The sequence below is a fragment of the Lucilia cuprina genome, chromosome X (genome assembly GCF_022045245.1).
Source record: "Lucilia cuprina isolate Lc7/37 chromosome X, ASM2204524v1, whole genome shotgun sequence".
Classification (NCBI taxonomy): Eukaryota; Metazoa; Arthropoda; class Insecta; order Diptera; family Calliphoridae; genus Lucilia; species Lucilia cuprina.
In genome coordinates, this window is record NC_060949.1 from 7,137,813 (window position 1) to 7,162,957 (window position 25,145).

The following is a 25,145-nucleotide window of genomic DNA, read 5'->3' on the forward strand; positions in this document are numbered from 1 at the left end:
AACACATGCTGTGTTTTTCCCTAGTAAGCGGAAGGAATTTAAATATTGTGACACTTTTGCTGAACTGTAGTACAATTGTACAAACAGTTGATTTCTGAACTCCAAACATGTTTCCAATACTTTCTGATGAGGACCCGATAAACAAGAACACACAAAAAATATGAATATGTGAACATGGTATGATTAATAAGGACATAAGTTCCTCAAACTTTTCCTTTCCCGACATTTCTTAGTTTATTTTCAACCCAGTTAATTTTAATTAATTTTTTTTTCTACCAAAAAATTTCTCGATTTTTTTTCCAATTTTCAGTGAAAACTAAATATATTACATTTCTGAACTCAAAGTATTAATTCTCACAACTACAAAAACACCTCTCAATAAAAAAATTAATAGCCAAATATCCTTTGCATGATATGTTGCTATTTTTCGAAATCCAAATCCTCCAAAACATAAATAAATTCCCAAATTTTGTTTACATTTTGTATATGTCAAACTTTGTTTTTATTTTGTTAATGTCAAACTAGTTTCATTTTGTATATGAAGATGATATCAATTCTACAAATTTTACTAAAAGTGTTTATTAGGGTAGGTCGAAAATAGGCTTTCCTCTCGGATCAACTTCTAAGAGTGAAATTATGTTGTATTTTATCTTGAAATGGAAGACTGTAAAATATTATTCAATTATTTCGAGGGTAAGAGCCCGCGCATCGCCGCACTTTTTGAGTTTTTTTTCACAAAATCAGGCTTTAAGTATTAATTATTGCACCATTTTATAGCAAACTCAAAATTGATTAAAAAAGTTTTGAGTTATTGAAATTTTCCCCGAGAATTTTGTGACATATAAAAGTAAATATAAGAAATGATTTGTTAGTTTTGAACAAATTTACAAAAAAAATATTATGTATATATTTATAAGGTTCATAAATGTGCTAGTACGAATTTGTTAGTTTTGAACAAATTGGATAACGCTTACTCGGTTTAGTCTGTGGTCAAAAAAGGGCAATTATTTTAACAGCATCTCCAAAACTTTTGTTCAAACTTTAAAAAATTTTGTTAAATGTATTATTAAAAATTAAAGTTTTCTATATTGGATATTATGAAGGATATATAAGAATTAAACACAGAAAGAATGAGCTTAATACCTCTCATAGTTTTACCGTACCTGCGATGTGAATTTGAAGGATTTCGGAAAAAAGGCAAATTTTGCCAATATTAAGGTAAAAATTATATTATTACCTATTGTTGCTTAATTTTGATCAATTAATTATTATTTCCGAGTCCATGAAAAGTTATTTCATTCTGTGTTTAATTCTTATATATGTACATTCTTTATAACATCCAGTATAGAAAACTTTTATTTTTAAAAATACATTTAACAAAATTTTTTAATGTTTGAAAATGGAGATTTGGAGATGCTGCTGAAATAATCGCACTTTTTTCACCATAGACTAAATCAAGTAAGCGTTATCCAATTTGAACAAAAATTCGTAGTAGCCCATTTATGAATCTTATAAAGATAAAAATAATATTTGTTTGTAAAATTTTTCAAAACTAAAACAAATTTTCTTATATTTACTTTTATATATCTTCAGAATCACAAAATCCTTGGGGGAAATTTTAATAACTCAACTATTTTTTAACCAGTTTTGAGTTTTTATTTATTTTTCAGAAAGACATTACGATTTTGCTATAAAATTGTGCAATAATTAATACTTAAAGCCTCATTTTGTGAAAAAAAACTCCAAAAAGTGCCATTTTACGACATAAACGCATTAACAAACTTTGGCGGCGATGCGAGGGCTCTTACCCTCAAAATAATTGAATAATTTTTTTACAATCTTCCATTTGACGTTAAAAAACAACATAATTTCACTTTTAGAAGTTAATCCGAGCGAACAGACTATTTTCGACCCACCCTAGTGTATATGTTGCCAGAATGTGCGAAACTCCTACATGCTATTGGACGATGTGTGTGACAAACATAAACTAAACAGCTGTTTTGTTTTGAAATAAAATTTTCGAAAAATTAAATTAAAGAAAATGAATAAATAATATGAAAAAGTATGCTTTTTATACCCTTCACCTTCGTGAGAAGGGTATATATAAGTTTGTCATTCCGTTTGTAATTTCTATAATATAATTTTCCGACCCTATAAAGTATATATATTCTGGATCCTTATAGGTAGCGGAGATGATTAAGCCATGTCCGTCTGTCTGTCTGTCCGTCTGTCTGTCTGTCTGTCTGTATGTTTGTTGAAATCAGTTTTTAGAAGACCCCAGATATCTGCGAGATCCGAATCTTCCATAATTCTATCAGACATACGACCGGCAAGAACGCTATTTAAAATCAGCAAAATCGGTCCATGAATAACGGAGATATGAGCAAAAAACCGAGACAACCTCTGAAAATTTCATATAAAATTTAGATTTTTTATTCATGCTCAGACAGAAACTGCAAAAAACAAAAACAAAATACATAACAATACGGTAAATATTGTTATTGTAATTTGTTTATAAAAGCAAAGCAGAGCAAGAGCAGCAGAGCAAGAGTAGCAGAGCGAGAGCAGCACTATGTTTTGTTATTGGCTAGAAATATGAAATTAAGTATGTAGAGCCTGGATTAAGTGAGAACCTATAAAAGGGGACTTTCTGGTACTTTTTCGTTCTTCAAAAGGTATTTTTTGAAATTTCTATAATATTGAACCTAGAAACATGAAATTAAGTATGCATGGCCCGGATTAAGTGAGGACCCAAACAAGGGGAGTTTTTGGTACTTTTTCGTTTTTCAAAAGGTACTTTTTGCAATTTCTACAATATTGAACCTAGAAACATGTAATTAAGTATGTATGGCCCGGATTAAGTGAGGACCCATAAAAGGGGACTTTTTTGTTGTTCAAAAGGTACTTTTTGCAATTTCTACAATATTGAACCTAGAAACATGTAATTAAGTATGTATGGCCCGGATTAAGTGAGGACCCATAAAAGGGGACTTTTTGGTACTTTTTCGTTCTTCAAAAGGTACTTTTTGCAATTTCTACAATATTGAACCTAGAAACATGTAATTAAGTATGTATGGCCCGGATTAAGTGAGGACCCATACAAGGGGACTTTTTGGTACTTTTTCGTTTTTCAAAAGGTACTTTTTGCAATTTCTACGATATTAAACCTAGAAACATGTAATTATGTATGTATGGCCCGGATTAAGTAAGGGACCCATAAAAGGGGACTTATTGGTACTTTTTCGTTTTCAAAAGGTACTTTTTGCAATTTCTACGATATTAAACCTAGAAACATGTAATTAAGTATGTATGGCCAGGATTAAGTGAGGACCCATGAAAGGGTACTTTTTGGTACTTTTTCATTCTTCAAAAGGTACTTTTTGAAATTTCTATAATATTGAACCTAGAAACATGTTATTAAGTTCGTATATCCCGGATTAAGTGAGAACCAGTAAAAGGGGACTTCTTGGTACTTTTTCGTTCTTCAAAAGGTACTTTTTACAATTTCTACAATATTAAACCTAGGAACATGTAATTAAGTTTGTATGGCCCGGATTAACTGAGGACCCATAGATGGGGACTTTTTGGTACTTTTTCGTTCTTCAAAAGGTACAAAAGGCTTTAAACACATCATGGTGAAGGGTATATAAGATTCGGCACAGCCGAATATTGAACTCTTACTTGTTTAATTTTTAATAAACTAATTTTTAATTTTAACAATTTTCACACATTCAAAAGATAGCTTTGATTATATTTAGAAGTTATGTCATACAGAAAAACACTGGCACGTGTGATAGCAAAAATTATGAAGCGTATGTAAAATAACAATTTTGTGTATTTTTTTTGCCTATGTTTATAGATATAATTTTTTATTTGATTTTTATTGATAATTTTGGATATAATTTAATAAAATTTGGGACAAGGACGAAGCCTGTTTAATAGCTCTTAATATTGTTTAAATATTACTGAATTTACTGGTATAGGGTATTATATAGTTGACCATGTAAAAATAACATTTTAGAAAGTAAATTAATTGAATGTAAAGCAAAGGAATTAAACTTTTTAATCTTTTCCTAGAAAATTACACAAAGTCGTCGTCAAAGTTTATTTTTTTAATTAATGATCATACGTTATGGTCCGAAAGGCTAATCTGTCGGCTTTAAAACAAAGGTTTAACAAAGTATATTGCAAAGTTGAGTTGTAACGGCTTTATGTTTTAGGTTAAGATGAATCGAAGAAATATGGAGAAATGACTGAGGCTAAACCTTTATTATACCCTTCACCTTCGTGAGAAGGGTATATATAAGTTTGTCATTCCGTTTGTAATTTCTATAATATAATTTTCCGACCCTATAAAGTATATATATTCTGGATCCTTATAGATAGCGGAGTCGATTAAGCCATGTTCGTCTGTCTGTCTGTCCGTCTGTCTGTCCATCTGTCTGTCTATTGAAATATGTTTGGAATCCAAACATACAAAAAATACACAGCAAAAAAATATGATTTGCATTTTTTGTTAAAATAAAATAATTTTCCCTTCTGTTTTGCAAATATATTTTTTAATGAATAGAAAAAAGTATTTAAAACGTTTTCAATTATATGAGAGTAGATTGTGAGTTATTGTACAATAATTTTTATGCGAATAATGTAAGTCTGAAATTTAAAACTAACACAAATTTTTTCCAAGTGCTTTTTAAAACAATTTTTTACGATAAACAAAAACAAAATCTACGTCTCGTCAATGTTTACCGGCAATGAATCAGAGGTCGAAGTCGAGTCGGAGCTTAGCCGCCGCCGAAACATTCGGCTTAAATCGACTCAAATTTTTTTAATGTTTTTATTATCTAGACCAGCCAAGCACAGAAAGAGAAACTGTTATTGTAGTGGTGAGAAATTGCAAAAAAACACTTAGAAAAAATATTTCCTAATTACGCTTGTTATGATCAAGTTTTATAACAAGTAAAATGGTAAATTTTACAGATAAAACATATCCAAAGAAAAGAAAAATGTTAATTTCTTCACAAAGATTAGATTTTTTACAAAAAATGTTTAAAAAAAGTATTAAAAATATCGTTTTTATGTATTTTTACTATTATGCATTCCTGAAAAGTTTTTGGAGTGTATGAGTTTTTTGCAAGTTACTCTCTTGTTTGAGAATTATGTTGTTGTTTTTAGCGTTTAGTCGTTGTTGTTCTTTTATATAAATATAAGAATAGAAGTTGAAATTTTATTTTTGATGACTTTTAGTTTTTGAGCCACTGTGGACTTTTCGGTGGAAATGCCCATATTTATTTTTTTTTTTTAGATTTTAAGTGCATATTTTATATACATAAAACACTTATGAGTAATCTCCCTTACTCTAACAAATTTTATAAGTATCGGTCCACAATTGAATCTACTCCCCATATAAGATTTACGAATTTCAAAATAAAAGTATAGAGCTTAAAATGGAATTAAGTAAGTTTTGACTTAAACGTCTAAAATTGACTTGTAACCATTTGTATCGCAATGAAACTCAACAAAACTAACTGTTATTTAGAAATATATCCTTTTCCCAAATTTACCTAGGATCGGCCCATATTTGACCTATATAAAGCCTCAATTAGAAATTTTAGTTTTTTATCAATAAATGGCTTAAATATTTTGGAATTATGGTAATATTCAACATAAAAGTTTCTTTACAAAAAATAAAAATTTTATAAAAGTAAAAATTGTAAAAATATACTCATGGTGTAGGGTATTATATGGTCGGCCATGCCCGACTATACTTTCCTACTTGTTTTAACTTTATTTCGGAGTATTTTTACTTTTATTTTGGCAAAAAAAGATTTTTTTACAAGAGGGTTCAAAGGGCAGTAGGGCAAAATATGGCCCTATCCTTAAAAATGTTGGTAGGGGGAGTTAAGTCTTCTTCAATAATATTTATGTAGAATTTAAAAGTGTTAATAGTGTTTGTAAGTGAATTTTGACCTTTAAGTCATTTTATGAAGGGGGGTTTGTATGGGGGATAGGATCAAATGAAGCCCGATCATTACAAAAATCGGTAGTGTCATTTAAAGTTCTATAAAACTGAGTTTTGTCGACTTTTGTTAACATAATAGATCATTTAAATTAATTATAAGCCAAAAGGCCCTATTTGGGGGGTACGGTTGTATGGGGGCTAGTCGAAATAATGGACCGATTTTAACCATTTTCAATAGGCTTCGTCCTTGGGCCAAAAGAAGCGGGTGTGCCAAATTTCATCTAATTATCTTCAAAATTGCGGCCTGTACCTTGCGCACAAGGTTTACATGGACAGCCTGCCAGACGGACGGACGGACATAGCTTAATCGACTCAGAAAATGATTCTAAGCCGATTAGTATACTTTAATGTGGGTATTGGACGAATATTTTTCTACGTTACAAACATCAGCACAAACCCAATATACCCTCCCCACTAAAGTGGTGTAAGGTATAAAAACAAAAGAGTACCAAGCGCATAGGGCTTGGGCACCCTTTGTTTGTGCGTCATTGCGTTGTTATTTTTGTTTTTCTGTGTTTTTCGTTATGTATGTTTAGATGTCTGTTGGTTTAGATGCCTTGTGTATTTTGTGTTTTATTTCGTTTAGCGTTGTTGTTCTTTTTGTTAAGCTTTTGATGTAATAATAATGTAGTATAATTTAAAATTTATAAAAGATGTTTAAAATACACTATGGTTAAGGGTATATAAGATTCGGCACAGCCGAATATAGCACTCTTACTTGTTTTGTTAAATTTTAGTTATGTGCTTTAGAAATATTAACAATATATCAATCAAAAATTCATAAAAAACACCTTTTTGAATTTCCTTTTGTGTCGTAACAGTGCAAAATTAAATTCAAAAAGGTGACGCCAAAAGTATTAAAATCAAATTAACATCACTCACTCACTTTTGCTACAATACTAGATTAACCACACTTCAGTTTTATGTATAGTCTTATTTTTAATATTTTTAATGTTTTAAAAAATACATTTACTCGTTCTACTATCGAACCTCCTAATTAATAAAATGTCAAAACAAATCAATATAATTGTATCCAGCACCGTTAAATTATAAAAGGGCTTTTATGTACGATTCAAACTTTATTGTAAAAAATTATAGTTAAAATATGTATTTCATATTAACTATGAATTTTAAAGTAATTATTATATGGGAACTGTCAATATTTAATCCCTTTTTAACTACATATTTTTCTTTTCATAGAAAGCAAAAATAAATATATATTTTTTTAATTTAAATCGGTGTCAAATTTACGCCAACTTCCATAGCCTAAGATAATCCCCATATTCATATTTTTATTTAACAAAATTTTTAAAACAAAAATAGCTTTTTTAATTTATTTAATGGTAAAACCAGCAAAATTTGGAATTAAAGACTGCATAAAAAATTAAATCTGTTTACAGTAGTTAAAATTTAAAGGTTTGTCGCCAACTATTATGAATTACCTTCTAAGGGTTACCAAGGTACCCTTAAGTAACTTCAACCAAAGTAAGCTAAAAGTGAAAAAAATACTCTCCACACTATGAAATGTTTCCATTGAATTTTCAAATGTCAAATATATAAATATGGCAACATTTCCAGGCGCTTACGCTAAAAGTTAAAATAACGACTATGTTCACGTTGGCTTATCGGTCACTTTTAGATAAAATATATTTACATATAATGAAAAACTAATCCTAATATCCTAATCTATATTATAAATCTCTTTGTAAGTCTGTTCGTTTGTTCGTCAATCACTCCTAAACGGCTGAACCGATTTTCTTGAAAAAGGCTAGGAGTGCGCAAAATTTGAACTTTTGAGCATAAATACCAATTATTGTCTTTACTAAAGCCAAAATATATTTCAATAAACTTTTTAAAGTTTCAGAAATACTATGCTATAGTACTGTTGCGAGAGTTGGACCAAAGGGGACAAAAAATAGCGCAAAAGGGGGAAAAACTACTTTTGGGATTTGAGACCAATTTTTTTTGTTCTAAAGCCAATTAAAACCCCTAGTTAACTATAAGAAAACATATATTGGCAAGGTATAATAATGGGCCTCAATGTGGCATTTTTTAACGATTTAAACTCCATTCCGTTTTCTTAACTCTTTATATATACAGTTAATCTCAAATATAAGTATACAGAAATACTGACAATTGGTTTTATTTAAAAAAGGATATATTTATTTATTAAAAACAATTATGATAATTATTATTCACTACTTTTTTCCGGGTTATTTTGGATACTTGAGTTCTCATTTAAGGTGTAGTTAAATAGGTACAAAATTTACGCCACAAAAGTAAGTACATATACGAATAATTTCAATATGTATTTGGCTTAATGATATTAACAAAATTCATGAAAATTTTACCTGTTTGAATGTAATTATTTTATAATAAAATATTCTGTACACTATAAAATGAAAAAATTTTGTTCCGAAAAATTGATTTTTTTGGTAATTGATCTGAATATTATTTATAGGAGCATTTTTTCCTATTTAAGAACATTAAACCCCCGGAGTTTTGGATCGGGTATTCAATAATATCCCTCGTTTGTTCATTATGATGCATTGGAAGACGATATTTTAACTTTTAAATTAATTGTTTCTTTACAATAATTACAATCCATTGCGGAACATTGCCGTTTTTAACATAGTATAGTGTTCATATTTGATATTTAACGGCGATTTCCTAAAATTTATGTCTTAAAATGCGATATTAATAATATTTGCACTAGTATCCATTAATTAAAACAAGTTTTTTGGTTCCAATCATCCATTACACACTCCTAAATACTACCAATTATCGTCGAATGGTGACCATGTCAATAACTTACACTACATATCGGTTCTGAAATTGATTATTGTCCAAAATAGTAAGATTTTTATATTAAATCAGGCTCAATTGGTGGTATGAATACGAATTGAGCAATTTTGAACACGGATACATCTTAATTTGTTGCTAGAACAAATAAAATGTCCGATCCATAAAACATGGTTATTGTATCGAGTATATCAAGATATGATTAATAGCATTATTGTATGCTTTGGAAATCGGAGTATTTGGAAAACATGTTTAAATTAAAGAAAATATATAGAATTATCCAAATTTTAAAGTTTATGTTGTAAGTCTTAAAAAATCGGATTTAAATTTCGGGTTTTTAAGAACGTACTGTGTTCAAAATGGCCAAGTCCATGCATATAACATTAATTAGAACTCAAAGAACCAAAATATGAAGAAAAAAAAGTAGTGAATAATAATTATTATAATTGTTTTTAATAAATAAATGTGTTACTTTCTTGTTTTTTGAAAAAATAATATGTTTTTTATATAAAACCAATCGTTAGTATTTCTGTATACTTATTTTTGTGATTAACTGTATATCCACCATCAAATCGTGCTCCATATATGGGACTCTTCTTTATAAATATAAGATTGATTTTTTGAATACCACTTAAATAAAATGTCATAGCTAAACTCGAATTTTAGCAAGTAATGTACGTTACTCATTTCCTGAAGGTGATCTTAAATAGGGGTAGGGTCAATTATCGAACAATTCTCATAAAATTCGGTAGAGAGATTTTTGCTCGTAAGAAACTTACTTATTTTGATTTTAAGCTCTTTACTTGTATTTTGAAATATAATATAATTTAAATACAAAAATTCGTTTATCTTGGAAACTATTACAGTTAGAATCTTAAAATTTTGCATAAATAGCTTTAACATCCATGTAAACATTTTTTGTAATAAATTGGCTACCCATGAAGGGAGCGATACCTCCCATATTAATTAAACAAAAAAATCGTTTTTCTTAAGGTAATAAAACAGTTAGAGTCCTCAAATTTTGTAGGAGCCACTTTAATTTAATATGATTATTTAGGATAAAAAGTGGCGTACTAGCATTAGAGGGCGTGGCGTGGGGCGTTTATCTTGGAAACTATTACAGTTAGAATCTTAAAATTTTGCACGAATAATTCTAACATCCATGTAAACTTTTTGAGTATTAAATAAACGGATTACCCATGAGAGTAGCGGCACCTCCCATATTAATTAAATACAAAAATTCGTTTATCTGAGTAACTAATACTTGAAGATTTTTGTAAATTTAGAGTATAACGAGCGAACGTATAATGGGGACTTGACATCTCCCAAATGAATAAAATGCATAATATTGTTTATCTAGGACTAGATTCATCAAATTTTGCATAAATTACTTTAATATTTATCTGAGCATTTTGGAGGTAAAAGGCCAAACTTTCATCTAGGGAGCTTGAAGCCTCCACATGAATTAAATAGAAAAAATCGTATATCTATGAAACTATTAGAGCTAGAATCTTAAAATTGTATACGAACAATTTTGGCATTCATGTGAACATTTAGAAAATAACGGGCGGACTTTCAATGGGGGGCTTGGCACCACATATATGAATCAAATACAAAATTTCGTATATCATGAAAACTCTTAGAAAATTAAAATTTTCTTTTAGATAGATAGAATTTGACGAACTCTCAATACTTTGCTCTGCATCTCTCATATGTAACATATTGTTAACATATTTTTAATCGTTTATTTTTTATTTTATTTATTTATCCCGTGATACACGGCTTTTAGTTTATATATCTTAAATGAAATAATATATAAATAAATTTTTAATTGTTTTAAATAATTTACAAAAAAATGCAAATTTCATTTTATTAATTTTGGTCTTGTCAGGATTCAAACCTATGATTATTTATATCACATATTAAATATGTGTAACGTATATTCATAGATATGTATGATGCCATTTTGTAGCAAATTCTTTGATTCGAAAAAAAAACTATTTCAAAATTATTTTAAGTTACTGACTGACAAACATGCATAGAAATCCTTGCCCTGGTTATATGTAATTCTAAAATCCCGAAAAATCCTCGCATCTCTTTCGATATACATTATTAATTGGGTTGTGACTTGACTATATCTATTTAATGCGCCATCTGTTGGTCAATAGCAGTGCTGAAATATTCTATTACTTTTGATTACTCAGTACTGGGATGCCAAATGATTTTACAAATCCTGGGATTCAGGATTGTGAAAATTTCAATCCCGGAATATTTCGGGATTGTTGTAATTTTGCAACATAAAATAATATTTTAAACCATAAAGAAAAGGTTGTGGCTCATAGTAAAATTCTAAAAGAAGTCAACAATCTCAGTTTTCATAATTATGTATAGAAATTATTTTCTTTCCAACAGTATTTATATCTACAAATCGTTAAAAACGCTTCAAAATTAAGCGAAAACATAAATTCTTTTGATAGTTGATTAACAGAAAGAATAGTAAAAATAGCGAAAATACCGGAAACTTAAATAACTAAGAGAGTTATATTCGGCTATGCCGAAACTTATATACCCACCATCAAACCGTGTTCCTTATATGGACTGCTTCTCTATAAATATAAAGTTGATATTTTGAATAGCAGTTAAATATAGTTCCATACTAAACTCGAATTTTAAGCCAGTAATATACGTTAGTTATTTCCTGAAGGGGATTTTAAATGGGTGTATTATGGACCGATTCTCATAATACTAGTGTTTTGAAATTAGTAAATCTGAGGGGGATCTTATATGGGGAGCAGATTCAATTGTAGAAAAATAAATGTTTAATGCACATAAAATATGCACTTAAAATCTAAAAAATTTAAAGAATATAATGTGAAAATTTATACAAAATTTTAAGAAATATGGTCAAAATTGTTTAAAAATAAGAAAAAAATTTAATTAAAAAAATCGGAACAGAGACACGCCCATCTCTCAAACAACCTACATCGTGTTTGTGACTACATTTTTCATCAAAATATATTGAAAATCGGAATATATGCAAAGATCGGTTCAAGGATACTCACACCCCCCATACAACCTATATCATAAAAACATTTAAGCCAGTAATATACGTTAGTTATTTCCTGAAGGGGATTTTAAATGGGTGTATTATGGACCGATTCTCATAATACTAGTGTTTTGAAAATAGTAAATCTCAGGGGGATCTTATATAGGGAGCAGATTCAATTGTAGAAAAATAAATGTTTAATGCACATAAAATATGCACTTAAAATCTAAAAAAATTACAGAATATAATGTGGAAATTTATACGAAATTTTAAGAAATATGGTCAAAATTGTTTAAAAATAAGAAAAAAAAAATCCTGCATTTCCAAAAAATTGATGCAAGGACACTCCCACCACCCATACAACCTATATCGTAAAAAGATGTTTGTGACTGAATTTTTTTTATCAAAATGTATTAAAATTTGAAATATATGTGTTTATTACAGCTTACAAGAATTTATATGCATATAAATTATATGATGATTATGTCGGGAATCGAACCCATACAATATATTTATTATCATTATCATATGGAATGTGTTATACAAAAATCGTGGGTTCGATACTTGACACGGAAAAATTAAAAAAATAACATTTGTATTTTTTCTTATTATAGCGTATATTTTAAAAGTTTTTATTTTTTTTAATATTTTATAAATTTATTTGTAAAATATGTTGTAAATAAAACAAGTCAGATTTCTATATTCGGCTGAATCTTATATACCCTTCACCAAGTATGTTTTAAAAACCAGTTTTTATTTATTTTGTATCTCTGCACACAAACAAATATAAACTGTAGCAGAAAGAAATATTAACCGTTGTACTGTATTACCACCGTCAAACTGCATTACGGAAATTTTCAGAGTAAGTCTCAGATTTCTACCCATATCTCAGTTATTTATGGACCGATTTTGCTGATTTTCAATAGGAAAACATGGCTGACAGAATTATTGAAGATTTGGATATCGAAGATATCTGGAGTCTTCAGAAAATTAATCGACTTAAGAAAATTAATCGACTCCGCTATCTATAAGGATTCAGAATATATATACTTTATAGGGTCGGAAATTTATAATATAGAAATTACAAACGGAATGACAAACTTATATATACCCTTCTTACGAAGGTGAGCTCACTACACAATTCTCAACGAGCGAGACGAGTAATATTCCGTTTTTAAATTAAGTTGTGTGTGATTATAAATTATTTGTTCGAACCTACACATCCTGCACATGCTTGTTTAATATTTTCACAATTGTGTACGTGTATTTTGATACTATGCAGTACTGTGAATTTAAGAACAAGTATACCCAAACAGATGTTTAATATATATTATTGATGCAATACCCAGCAGTTCGACAAAGAGTCAATGCATACGAAAAAGACTGTAATTTCCACTAACCACCTAGATGATCGTAATTCGTATGTTTTGGGTCATTCATCACGAATGTACCCTTTGTAATCGAGAATGAAGACAGTCGTCACTTTAGTGTCCTCTTTGTATGCGGGAGCGGAGATAGTCGTCTCTTTACTGTCCTCAAGTAACCTAGAGATTATACTCTTAAAAGTAGTTTTTTTGTTGTACTTCCAAAAGTAGTTATTTTACCCATCTTTTAGAGAAATGATTATTACTTTCTACTAAAAAGCCAACATCTGGTTGACTCAAATTTATATATTTCGGGTCACATTATTGTCCCATAGTATTCTAGAGAGTAGACACTTCAAATTTTTAAATTTTAGTTCCATTAATATCTTAACACCTGGCTGACTCCAATTCGTATGTTTTTGGTCTTTTGTCACAAATAAACTCTTTGTAAACGAGAATGAAGACAGTCGTCACTTTAGTGTCCCCTTTGTAAGCGAGATGTTTTAGAGATAACGGTACTTTTTTAAAAGAAGTGAAAGGAAAAAACAAAAAAATAACCCTGGTTCTCAATGGGTTAATAATATTTGTCATCTAACACATCAGTGGAAGGCTCTGTCAAAGACCTTTCCAATGATACCCACATCATTTGATACCCATACCATTTATCAGAGATCGAGATATATACAATTATATATCAGACCAAACCATTTCTAGGATAAGCAATCTGCTTCATTTTAAATTATATTTCTATGTATGTAATTAACATTTATTTCTTAGTTTCAGAAATGATATCCAGTCCATTTGAAACACGTTCAGATAGTTTTTACTTCGTTGATAATCGACTAGTGATGCACAACAAAGCAGACTATGCTTACGACGGTGGAAGACCAGTTTAAAATTGATGTGAGGCGTTCACTATGTTTTGAATTCTATATTTTCGAGAAATATTCAAATCAGAGCTTTTTCAATAAAACTAAACTTAAAAAAGTATGTACTCATCAAAGATTTTTGGTAAATATTGACAATTTTATTATTAAATACAATTTAATACGTATTTTTTATTTTCAGCAAGTTTTCGGTAATGGTGCTTATGAATATCACTAATTTCATAGACAAAATTTTTGAAATGAAGACTAACATTGCACAATGTATGATGACTGAAGTATTAAATGACAAATTTTTGCACTTTGGAAACAAATTAAAATTGTTTTTATTTAGTACCTAGCTTTTGGGAATGTACATACATATGTATCTGTCAAGGACATAAAAGTTATAAGTTTTATCATATAATTCTTAAATAGTAACTATTTCAGTTCAACTTTTATTTTTTTTCTTGTCTATTTAATATAAATTATTAGTTTTTAATTTTTTGATAACAGTTATAGACAACGAAAAAATATTTCTTATATATAACTATTATATTTCAATAAATATTTAATTCGTCTTTTTATACCCTTCACCTTCGTGAGAAGGGTATATATAAGTTTGTCATTCCGTTTGTAATTTCTATAATATAATTTTCCGACCCTATAAAGTATATATATTCTGGATCCTTTTAAATAGTGGAGTCGATTAAGCCATGTCCGTCTGTCTGTTGAAATCAGTTTTTAGAGGACCCCAGATATCGGCGAGATCCGAATCTTCAATAATTCTATTAGACATGCTTTCGAGAAGATCGCTATTTAAAATCAGCAAAATCGGTCGGTAAATAACGGAGATATGAGCCAAAATCCGAGACAACCTCTGAAAATTTCATGAAAAATGTCATATTTTTTTCATGCTTTGTTAAAAAAGCAACAAAAGCTTTGTGTATTTTGTGTTTTATTTCATTTAGCGTTGTTGTTGTTCTGTAGTCGGGAAAAAAATTAAAATTTATAAAAGATGATTAAAATACACTATGGTGAAGGGTATATAAGATTCGGCACAGCCGAATATAGCACTCTTACTTGTTATATTACTTATTGATATGAAGTAAGAAAGTCAGTTAAGTCATAATAGTATTTGTACGTTTTTATTTACGTTCTAACAGACTTTTTTCTTGTACATCGCTTAAAAATGCCAATATAGCGATAAAATTCGACATAATAAATGAACCAAAATCTATATCAATTAAAATAGTTTTAAATAATAAATAATATTTGCTGCTAGAATATTTTTATTGACAAGGAAACAAATATTTCTCAAATATAAGTGTTTGAAAACAATAGGAAAAAATATAAATTGAATAATAACAGTTATGAACAACATTTATTTTTTTTGTGCTTAAAACAGTTATTGTGTAACTCTTAATTATATTTCTTATTTAGGTTAGGTCCTTGGTTTATGTATACCTTTTTTTTATTTATTTTGTCAATTTTTTATTTCAAGAACATTTGTATATATTGGGAGTTCAATAACTAAAAATTGTTAATTACAAAAAATGCGACATCAATAAAAATCAAAAGGCTAAACGTTTTAGAGAGTTTTCTCATGATGCTAATTACTACAGTGAAGATTTAGGGCGAGTTTTTCTGATAAAGATAATCTTCATTCTTAAACCTGGTTTAATATATGTTTCGTATTTTTCAGTTATCAGTAAAGTTACTTATTATCTTAGTTTAACTGAGTGTTATAGGCAAATTAAACTTAAGTTATAAGTGAGAAAATACAATTAACAAAAACAATAAAACAATGATTTCGGAAGAACAAAAACTTAATATTTTAAGTAAATTACAATATTATGATTTGTTTTGTTTTATTTTTATTGTTTTAAATGTTTCCATTTTAATTTAATTTATTTTCAATATAAACCTAGCCTGTTGGCAATACTAACAAAGTTAACTGAGCTTAAATCTAAAACTGAAAAACGCAATCATCGGTTAAAGTCCGCCTAAATTTGTTCCGAGTTTAATATAACAGCAAGTAAAGCCTTGTTTAACTGAGGAGTAAGAAACCCGCCCTTAGAGTTTTACAATTTTGCAATTTTTAAGCTGGAAATCTTGTGTATGTAATCCCGTAAAAAAATAGAAAGTTTAATTTCAAAGAAAATTAAAAAATGTGATAATTGCACATATATTTATTTTTTTCTCGATTCGAGAAAAATACAGAAGAAACGAGCATACTTAGTACTAAATTATTAAATATAGTGGGGATGTGCTGATGTTTGTATCACCCCAAAATATTTGTAGACCTAGACCAGCGTTGTGCGTTCTGATTACGAAGATTTTCGGCAATTCACACGTACATAACCCGATCGTAAATAAAACTCATTGCAAGAGCGTAAAAATTACAAAAATTATCTTTAGTTGCTTGACAGCATTCAACAAAGTAGGTTGATGTCGCTTTGTTTCAGAAATTGCAAACAAATCGTGTAAAAACAACAACACCACTTGCCAACAAGAGAGCAACTTGCAAAAACCTCATACACTCCAAAAACTTTTTAGGAATGCATAAATAATATAAAAACATAAAACGATATTTTTAATACTTTTTTTAACATTTTATATTCAAAAATCTAAATTTTGTGAAGAAATAACCATTTTTCTTTTCTTTGGATATGTATTATTTGTAAAATTTCCCATTTTACTTGTTATAAAACTTGATCATAACAACCCTAGCCCCTATGAAAAGCCCCCATCAAAATTTCACTTAAATGTCCACAATTTTATTCAACAATAAACGGCTTAAGTATGTATATCTAAGGCAAGGTACAATACAACTCAAATGCTTTATTATGGCAACTAAATCTCATTATATTTTTGTCAAAGGTGTAGGGTATTATATGGTCGGCCTCGCCCGACTATAATTTCTTACTTGTTTATTATTAAAAAATAATTATTTTTTATTTATATTAAATTTTCAGTTAGTTAATTAAAAGGATATATCGGAATTTAAGGAATCCCTGAAGCTATTATTTGCTTAAAGTTTTGTAGTACATTCACTTTAACATACATATGTCAATTTTAACACATTCTGATGAAAAATGTATTAAAAAGCACGTTAATCAAACACATATATTTTAATTTTCAATACATTTTGGAAAAAAAACGTTTTTACGATATAGGTTGTATGGGGGTTGGAGTGTCCTTGTCCTTGTTGATGAAAAATGTAGTCACAAACACGTTTTTACTATTAAGGTTGTATGAGAGGTGGGCGTGTCCCTGCTCGGATTTCTTTTAAATTAAATTTTTTTCTTAATTAGACAATCAGACACCACCCTATCAAATTTCATTCTCCTGCGATCACCCGTCTATTTTTGCCCATACAACGGTATGGGGACAAATTATTGTGGGTCGTGGAACTAATTTTTCAACGAAAATATTAAGAATTTAGTAATCATCAATTTTTAATGTTACATATTTTTAACCAATTTGGACCATGTTTTTTAAATTTTCGTATAAATTTCCACATTATATTCTGTAAATATTTTTGATTTAAGTGCATAGTTTAAATGCATTAAACATTTATTTTAGAGCATATTACTGGCTTAAAATTCGAGTTTAGCTATGGAATTATATTTAAGTGCTATTCAAAATATCAACCTTATAATTATAAAGAAGCATTAAATATATGGAACATGGTTTGATGGTGGGTACATAGATTTCGGCATAGCCGAATATAACTTTATTACTTGTTTTATTGTTTTATTTTTTCTATTCTTTCTGTTAATCAAAAGAATTCGGTTAATTTTGAAGCGTTTTAAACATTTTGTGGATATAAATACTCTTGGAAAGAAAATAATTTCTATACATAATTATGAAAACTGAGGTTGCTGACTTCTTTAGGATTTTACTATGAGCCACAATCTTTTCTTTAAGGTTTAAAATATTATTTTTTGTTGAAATATTACAACAATCCCGAAATATTCCGGGATTGCAGGTTTCAAAGTCCTGAATCCCAGTATTTGTAAAATTATTTGGCATCCCAGTATTGAGTAATCAAAAGTTGTAGAATATTTCAGCATTGATATTCGCCAACAGATGGCGCATTAAATAAATATAGTCAAGTCACAACCCAATTAATAATGTATTTTGAAAGAGGTGCCATGCGGGGATTTTAGAATTACATATAACCCGGGCAAGGATTTCTATGCATGTTTGGAGTCAGTAACTCAAAATAACTTTTAAATCTTTTTTTTTCGAACAAAGAATATGCTACAAAATTGTATCGATTTGATGGTGCATATTTTGTTATAAATGCATAAATTGCATATATTTTGCATATTTCCAACATTTTCATAGCATATTTTTCTAATTTGGTATTTACATATTTAATTTTTTTAATATATATCAACAAATTTTTATTTAACAACAAAACACTAGGTCCTATAATATAAGAACTTACATAGTTTTATTTTATTTTGAAAAACAACAACAGTATATTAATTTATTTTGTATTTTAATTTTTAATGCCACAGTCGGTTCAGTATCAATTTCTGAGTCTGTCTATATGTCTGTCTATATAAAAAAATAACTTGAAGAAATTTTGTTCATAAATCTTCATAAATAAATAATTTTTATTTGTCAACCTACAAATATTTTCTTAGTGTGAACACAATGTGAACACCAAACATGAAACATTTTCGTTAAACGTTAAAGAAACTATTTAATAATATTTTTTATGATTTCATAGAAATTTCTGCCTAAAAACAAAAAATTAAATACATTTTTATTTCATAATGTGCTTAAAATGAGTATTTCTATTTTGACGTTTTGTTTGAAGAAACAAAGCCAAACACAATTCAATACAAATAGTAAACGTTTGTTTGCCCGGTGTTCACATTACAACAAATAATTTCGTAAAGCAATTGACGGATAAAACAGTAAAAAAAAAAAAAATTTGTTTGCAGGCAATGAGGAACATAACAACAAGAACAGCTAATGCGCAACCAAACCAAAAGTCAAAAATATATGTGTTTATATTTACTAAAAAGTTATATCATTGAATAATAAGTAACTTCTATATATTCTAAAATTTCATTTAATATTGTTTTTCATCAAAATTTTACCACAAAAAAATACTAATTACATTTCAATACCTTGTGCAAGTGGAAAAGAGATAGATGGACTTGCATAAGGTATTGAAATTACATTTCAATACCTTGTGCAAGTGGAAAAGAGATAGATAGACTTGCACAATGTATTGAAATTACATTTCAATACCTTGTGCAAATAGAAAAGAGATAGATTACTGTCATGTTGTTGCTATTTAGTATAGTCAATGTAGCGAAAAACCTTGGATGTTTGGAAAGGTTTATAGCGATTTCAAAAAAATCGCTATAAGCCCGGAAATAACCAAATTATAAATAATTTTCATTAAATTACATATCTATAAAATTGAAAATTATAGAGAATTGTTTATTATTAATATATTTTTATATCCATTAATATAATAAATAATTGTTTAAATAAATTGAGTAATAAATTAATTAAATAATTTCTCAATTAATTACTAAACTATAGTCTAGATTATAACCTATAGACTAGACTATAAACAATACTATAAACTAGAGTATAGACAAGACTATAGACTAAACTATAGCTTGACTATAGACTAGACCAGCGGTTCCCCCAGTTTTTACTTCGCAGACCACTTGAGGAATTTATTTAAATTCGCGGACCCCCATACATATTTTGATATCTTATTGTTCTAAATATGTAATTGTTCATCCGAAAATTGTCATAGTCCATAAAATCCCAAGGTCAAACAGATGTAGATATGTCATTTCTATAAAATATTCCCGTACATTGAGAATAATTAATATTTCGGAGAAGTTTCAATTGCCTGTTTTTGAAGATAGAATGATTTCATTGTTGAAATGTTAACATGATGTTTAATTTTATGATCGTGAGATCTTTCACGTTCATTTTTCTTTATGGTAACGAAAAGGTTTCTTCATCAAATATCGACGACATGTGCTTAAAGAGTCACGTTGCAAATTTTTTTGCGATTGCAGACGGGTAATCTGAGTATGTTAGCTAATTTTTCGGGAAAATAATATAAGAAAGTTGAACTTCTTCCATATTGTTGCGGAATGCGTTTATTCGCATAATATATGACTTGAATTCTTTGCGAAAATACTGTGAATTTTATTGCATGGTTTTGACTATTTATGCATTTTCTGATGTTAATTTAATAATATTGGTCGACAAAATCAAGTTAAAATCTGTGTATCACGTCGGAATGGAATATTTATATTTAAATTACCTGGATTAACGTATTGAAGACGAATCAAGAGTCACCTCTGTTTCGGAAATATATTATTTTAGTCCTTCCAAACAAGAACACTTTTTTACAATTTGACAAACTTAAATCTGCGATAAGCTTGTCCTTGAATTATGAAATGTGGCCTAACTTCATACTCCGAGATAACAGTATCTCTTATTTAATTGTAATTTGGGAACCGTTGGACTAGACTGCAAACTAGACTATAGATGCATATATTATGTAGTATAACTATCGATAGTATGTATAAATAACAAAACAAACAACAAAAATAATTATCATTAATTTACGCAATTGCTTGAATTTCAATTAAATGTCACAACTTTGTCTCAGATTTATATTTTATAAAAAATAAAATAAAACCAGTCATATAAGCGACTATTTACATTTTTGTATGAGGTGATAACACTCTTTTTCAGAAAATAAACAAAGAACAGCTGTCATTGACGCTGTTTGATCTTACATTTGGTTTGCAAGATCAAATTATTATTTTACCAAAATGACGTAAATTATTTGACTTTTGGTGTTCACATTGATGAAACAATGAGAAAATATTTATTTGCCAGCAAATCAATTTGTTTTATGAAAATCATCCACATTGCTGTTTGTTAATATGAAATATTTTATGTTCAGATTCGACAAAGTTTTTTCAATCGTGTTATATATTAATATTATACACTTTTATTATAAAAATTTAATTTTAAACCTAATAAAAATAGTTAAAATTGAAACAAATTGCCAAATTGTTTTTTTCTTGCATGAAAATATACGATATACTGTGGCTGCAAAACAAGTGTGCGTTTGAACCAAATTATTTTTGTTTGACGCAACTTTATAAATATTTTATAACAAATATTTGGACCAAATATTTTACAGGTCTGAACGTAGCTTTAATCAACTTTTTGTAAATTTTATCATATTCTATTTTGTACATTTCACATCTTGCATTATATTTTTTGCGTATTATTTGTGTAATTTGTTTGCAAACGTAATATCAATCTTGTACTCAATTTTGTATTTAATAATGTTTCTTTTCTTTAAAAACATGTATATGTTATCGTTACTTTTGTTGAAACTGTCAGAATATGCGCAATTTGGATAATACTCGAGTTCGTTCTAATATGGTGAATATCTTGGCTAAACAGAGAAATGGTAGCAGAATCTGTCACATCAATGCTCAGAGTATTGAAAATAAAACCGATGAATTCCGTTATTTTTTTGAAAACTCAGAAATTGAGTTTATCTGTATTTCGGAAACATGATTAGATGCCAGTATCTCTGATGCTTTTATCTCATTAGATGGCTACAATGTATGTAGAAATGATAGGAATGGTTATGGTGGCGTTGCTATTTATATTAAAAAGGGTATTCAATTTAAAGTTATTGGCAAATCTGGTGTTCCCGATAACCCTATTAACACTCATTTAGATGGTGTTATTGATGAAGAAAACCAAGTGGAATATATATTTATCGATGTAAGCAGTGAAGAATGTCATTTACTTTTATGTTGTGTTTATAGACCTAATAGAAACATACGTATAGATCACTTTTTTGGAAAACTGGAATTATTATCAGTGCGATATGATGATGTTGTTATTGCTGGTGATTTTAACTCCAACATATTAGTGGAACGAAATTTTTTGGACGTTATGAAATCGCTAGGACTTAGATCACCAAACTTAAATACGCCTACTCACTTCACCGCAACTAATAATACCCTCTTGGATCTGTTCTTTGTTAATAGACTATCCAAAATATTAATGTATGATCAACTTTCTGCGTCTTGTTTTTCAAAGCATGATCTTATATTTATGACTTACAACTTTCAATTACACATTGTTCCTGATAAACACGTAACATTTCATAATTGTAAAAACATACATTTTAATTTACTTGAATATGAATTTCAACAAATCTATTGGGATCATCTTTTTTATATGCACTCAGTGGATGAGCAGATCATGTTCTTAAAATCTAACATTAATAACTTGTATGACTTATCGGTACCTTTAAAAACAATAGCTATTAGTCGAAAGAAAAAACCTTGGTTCTCTAATAACATAAAGCAGGCGATTCTTAACAGAGACTTGGCATATGATCGATGGAAACGTTTTAAAACCACGTATTTGCATGAACAGTATCGTAAACTCAGAAACGAGTTAAATGATATTTATCTGTGGGCTACATCATATGGACTAAGCATTAATCCTAATAAATCAAAATGTTTAGTTATTGGTAAACCCGTTCACACAAGTTATGCATCATCTAATGTTAATATAATAATCAATAATCAACCTATTGAATTTGTTAACAGAAGCCAAGAATCTTGGTATTATATTCAACAGTAATCTTTCGTGGTCTGATCATATTAATTATATTTGTGGACGTACCTTCTCCATGATCCGGTCTCTTTAGCACTCTCAACATTGTACCCCATTAAATATTCGTATTTTGCTTGATAAAACGTATCTAATACCAATTCTGCTATACGGTTGTGAACTTTTCGCTAGCTGTGACGCTGTGAGTACAAGAAAACTAAATGTTACATTTAATAATATAGTTCGATATGTATTTGGATTGAAACGTTATGATCACATCTCAGAATTTTCTTCTAAACTCTATGGAACAAGCTTGGATAACTTACTAAAAATTCGTCGATTGATCTTTCTACATAAAATAATAAATATCCAACAACCCTACCACCTATATGAACGACTACGATTTGGTAGATCTAACAGAGGCAAAAGATTAATTGTTTTGAAACACCGCAGTCTCATTTCAAAATGGCACTTTATTACATCAGCTATACCTCTCTGGAACTCTATTCCTCACAGTTCTCAAATGTTAAGTAACGGGTTTAACTTTAAAAGAAATATTATTAAACTATTCTCGAATTAACTTATCTAATATTTATGATTTTAAATATGATTAAATGTACACCTTTTATGCGTGATTATACTTTTGTTATTAGTTTCATACTTTTATTAGTTTCAATATTGTTAAACAATTTATGATCTCTAAAATTTTGAATAACTTTCTTACATAATAAATAAATAAATAAACCAAATAAATAAAATGTATGTATGTATGAATGTATGTATGTATGTATGTATGTATGTATGTATGTATGTATGTATGTATGTACTAGAATGTCCCGAGAAATGGGACGATTTCACATAGCCCCATACATATGCACCCCCCGGAACAATCGGTAAAAAGCTTCACACATTCACATATTCGTTGTTTATGAAGCAAATGCACAAAATTTTGCACAGGTCAGTTTTTTGACTTCCGGAATTAAATTCTAAATTATTGTGGACATAGGACCCTTCAGAAAACGACTTTAACGTTAATTATGGGCGTAAAAATACGAATAAAGCGAAGAAATTTGACATAAGTAAGTATTTTAGGAACCAAAACCTTTCCATCCAATTATATGTGGATCGGTCTATAATTGACCCTACTCCCCATATAAGGTTCCCACCATAAAATTACTTTAACGCTTATTACTGCCTCATTACTGACACAGAAGTCAGTTTTTCACAAGCCAAAATCTCTTTAACAAATTTTATGTGGAACAGGCCTTAATTGACCCTACCCCCCACATAAGGTACCCATCAGAAAAATACTTAAAGGCTCATTACTCGCTTAAAAATATTGCAATAGTAATATAGTAATGAAATTGGACTCAATTAAGTTCCTTGCTAGCCAAAATCTCTTAACCAAAGGTATAAGGTCCCCATTAGAAAATTAATTATTGGGCTTAAAAGCTAAATCTCTCTACAAAATTTTTACGAGGATCAGTCTATATTAACACCACTCCAAATATATAATAATAATAATAATAATAATAATAATAAAAATATATTCAAAATATCAAAGTTCATTTATATGGCAGTGATTTGATGGTGGGTATAAAACATTCGGCATAGCCGAATATAACACTCTTACTTGTTTAATAGATATTTTTATTAATTAATAAATGAATATGTACATATTTATATAAAAACGAAATAATTCAAGGATTTTATATTCATACATGATTCAAAAATATAAAAAAATTATTTTGTCAGAAAAAAGTTAACAGTAGATAAGGATTTCCTATTATGTAATTTATAAAAATAATCGTGTATTATTGTTTGTCTCTTATTTTACAATTTAGTATTTTCGTTTTTGTTCTAATTGTTCTGAAAAATTTGAGTCAATCTAGAATAAAATTAAGTCGATGCAAGAAAAAATAATTTTTCCATCCCGGATAATTGATGCCGGATATTCGAAACAAGCGCAATCAAGGTCCTACTGTATATATATATAAATTTATATATAAACACAGATATTGCGTAACGTGTTGTTTATTATTATTTAGGAAAATTCAGTTGCAAAATTTCATGCACTAAAAAATTAAAAATATGCGCTTATAATATAGAAAACAAAATGGAAAAATATGCATTTAAAATGAGAAAAACAAAATATTTATAAATTTTTTCTTTGTGAAGGTACATATTAATAGATATTAAGATCTTTTTTGACAACAAATATTCAGGTTTTTAAGGATCACGATCTCGAGAATGTCAAATATAAAAACTAAAAGCCGTGATACACGGTTATCAGATCAACGTTGTCAAAAAAAGCATTACCGAAAATAATGTAAGACAAAATTTTTATTTTGACAGTATTATAAGACATTTTTCGCACATTTTACTGCCAA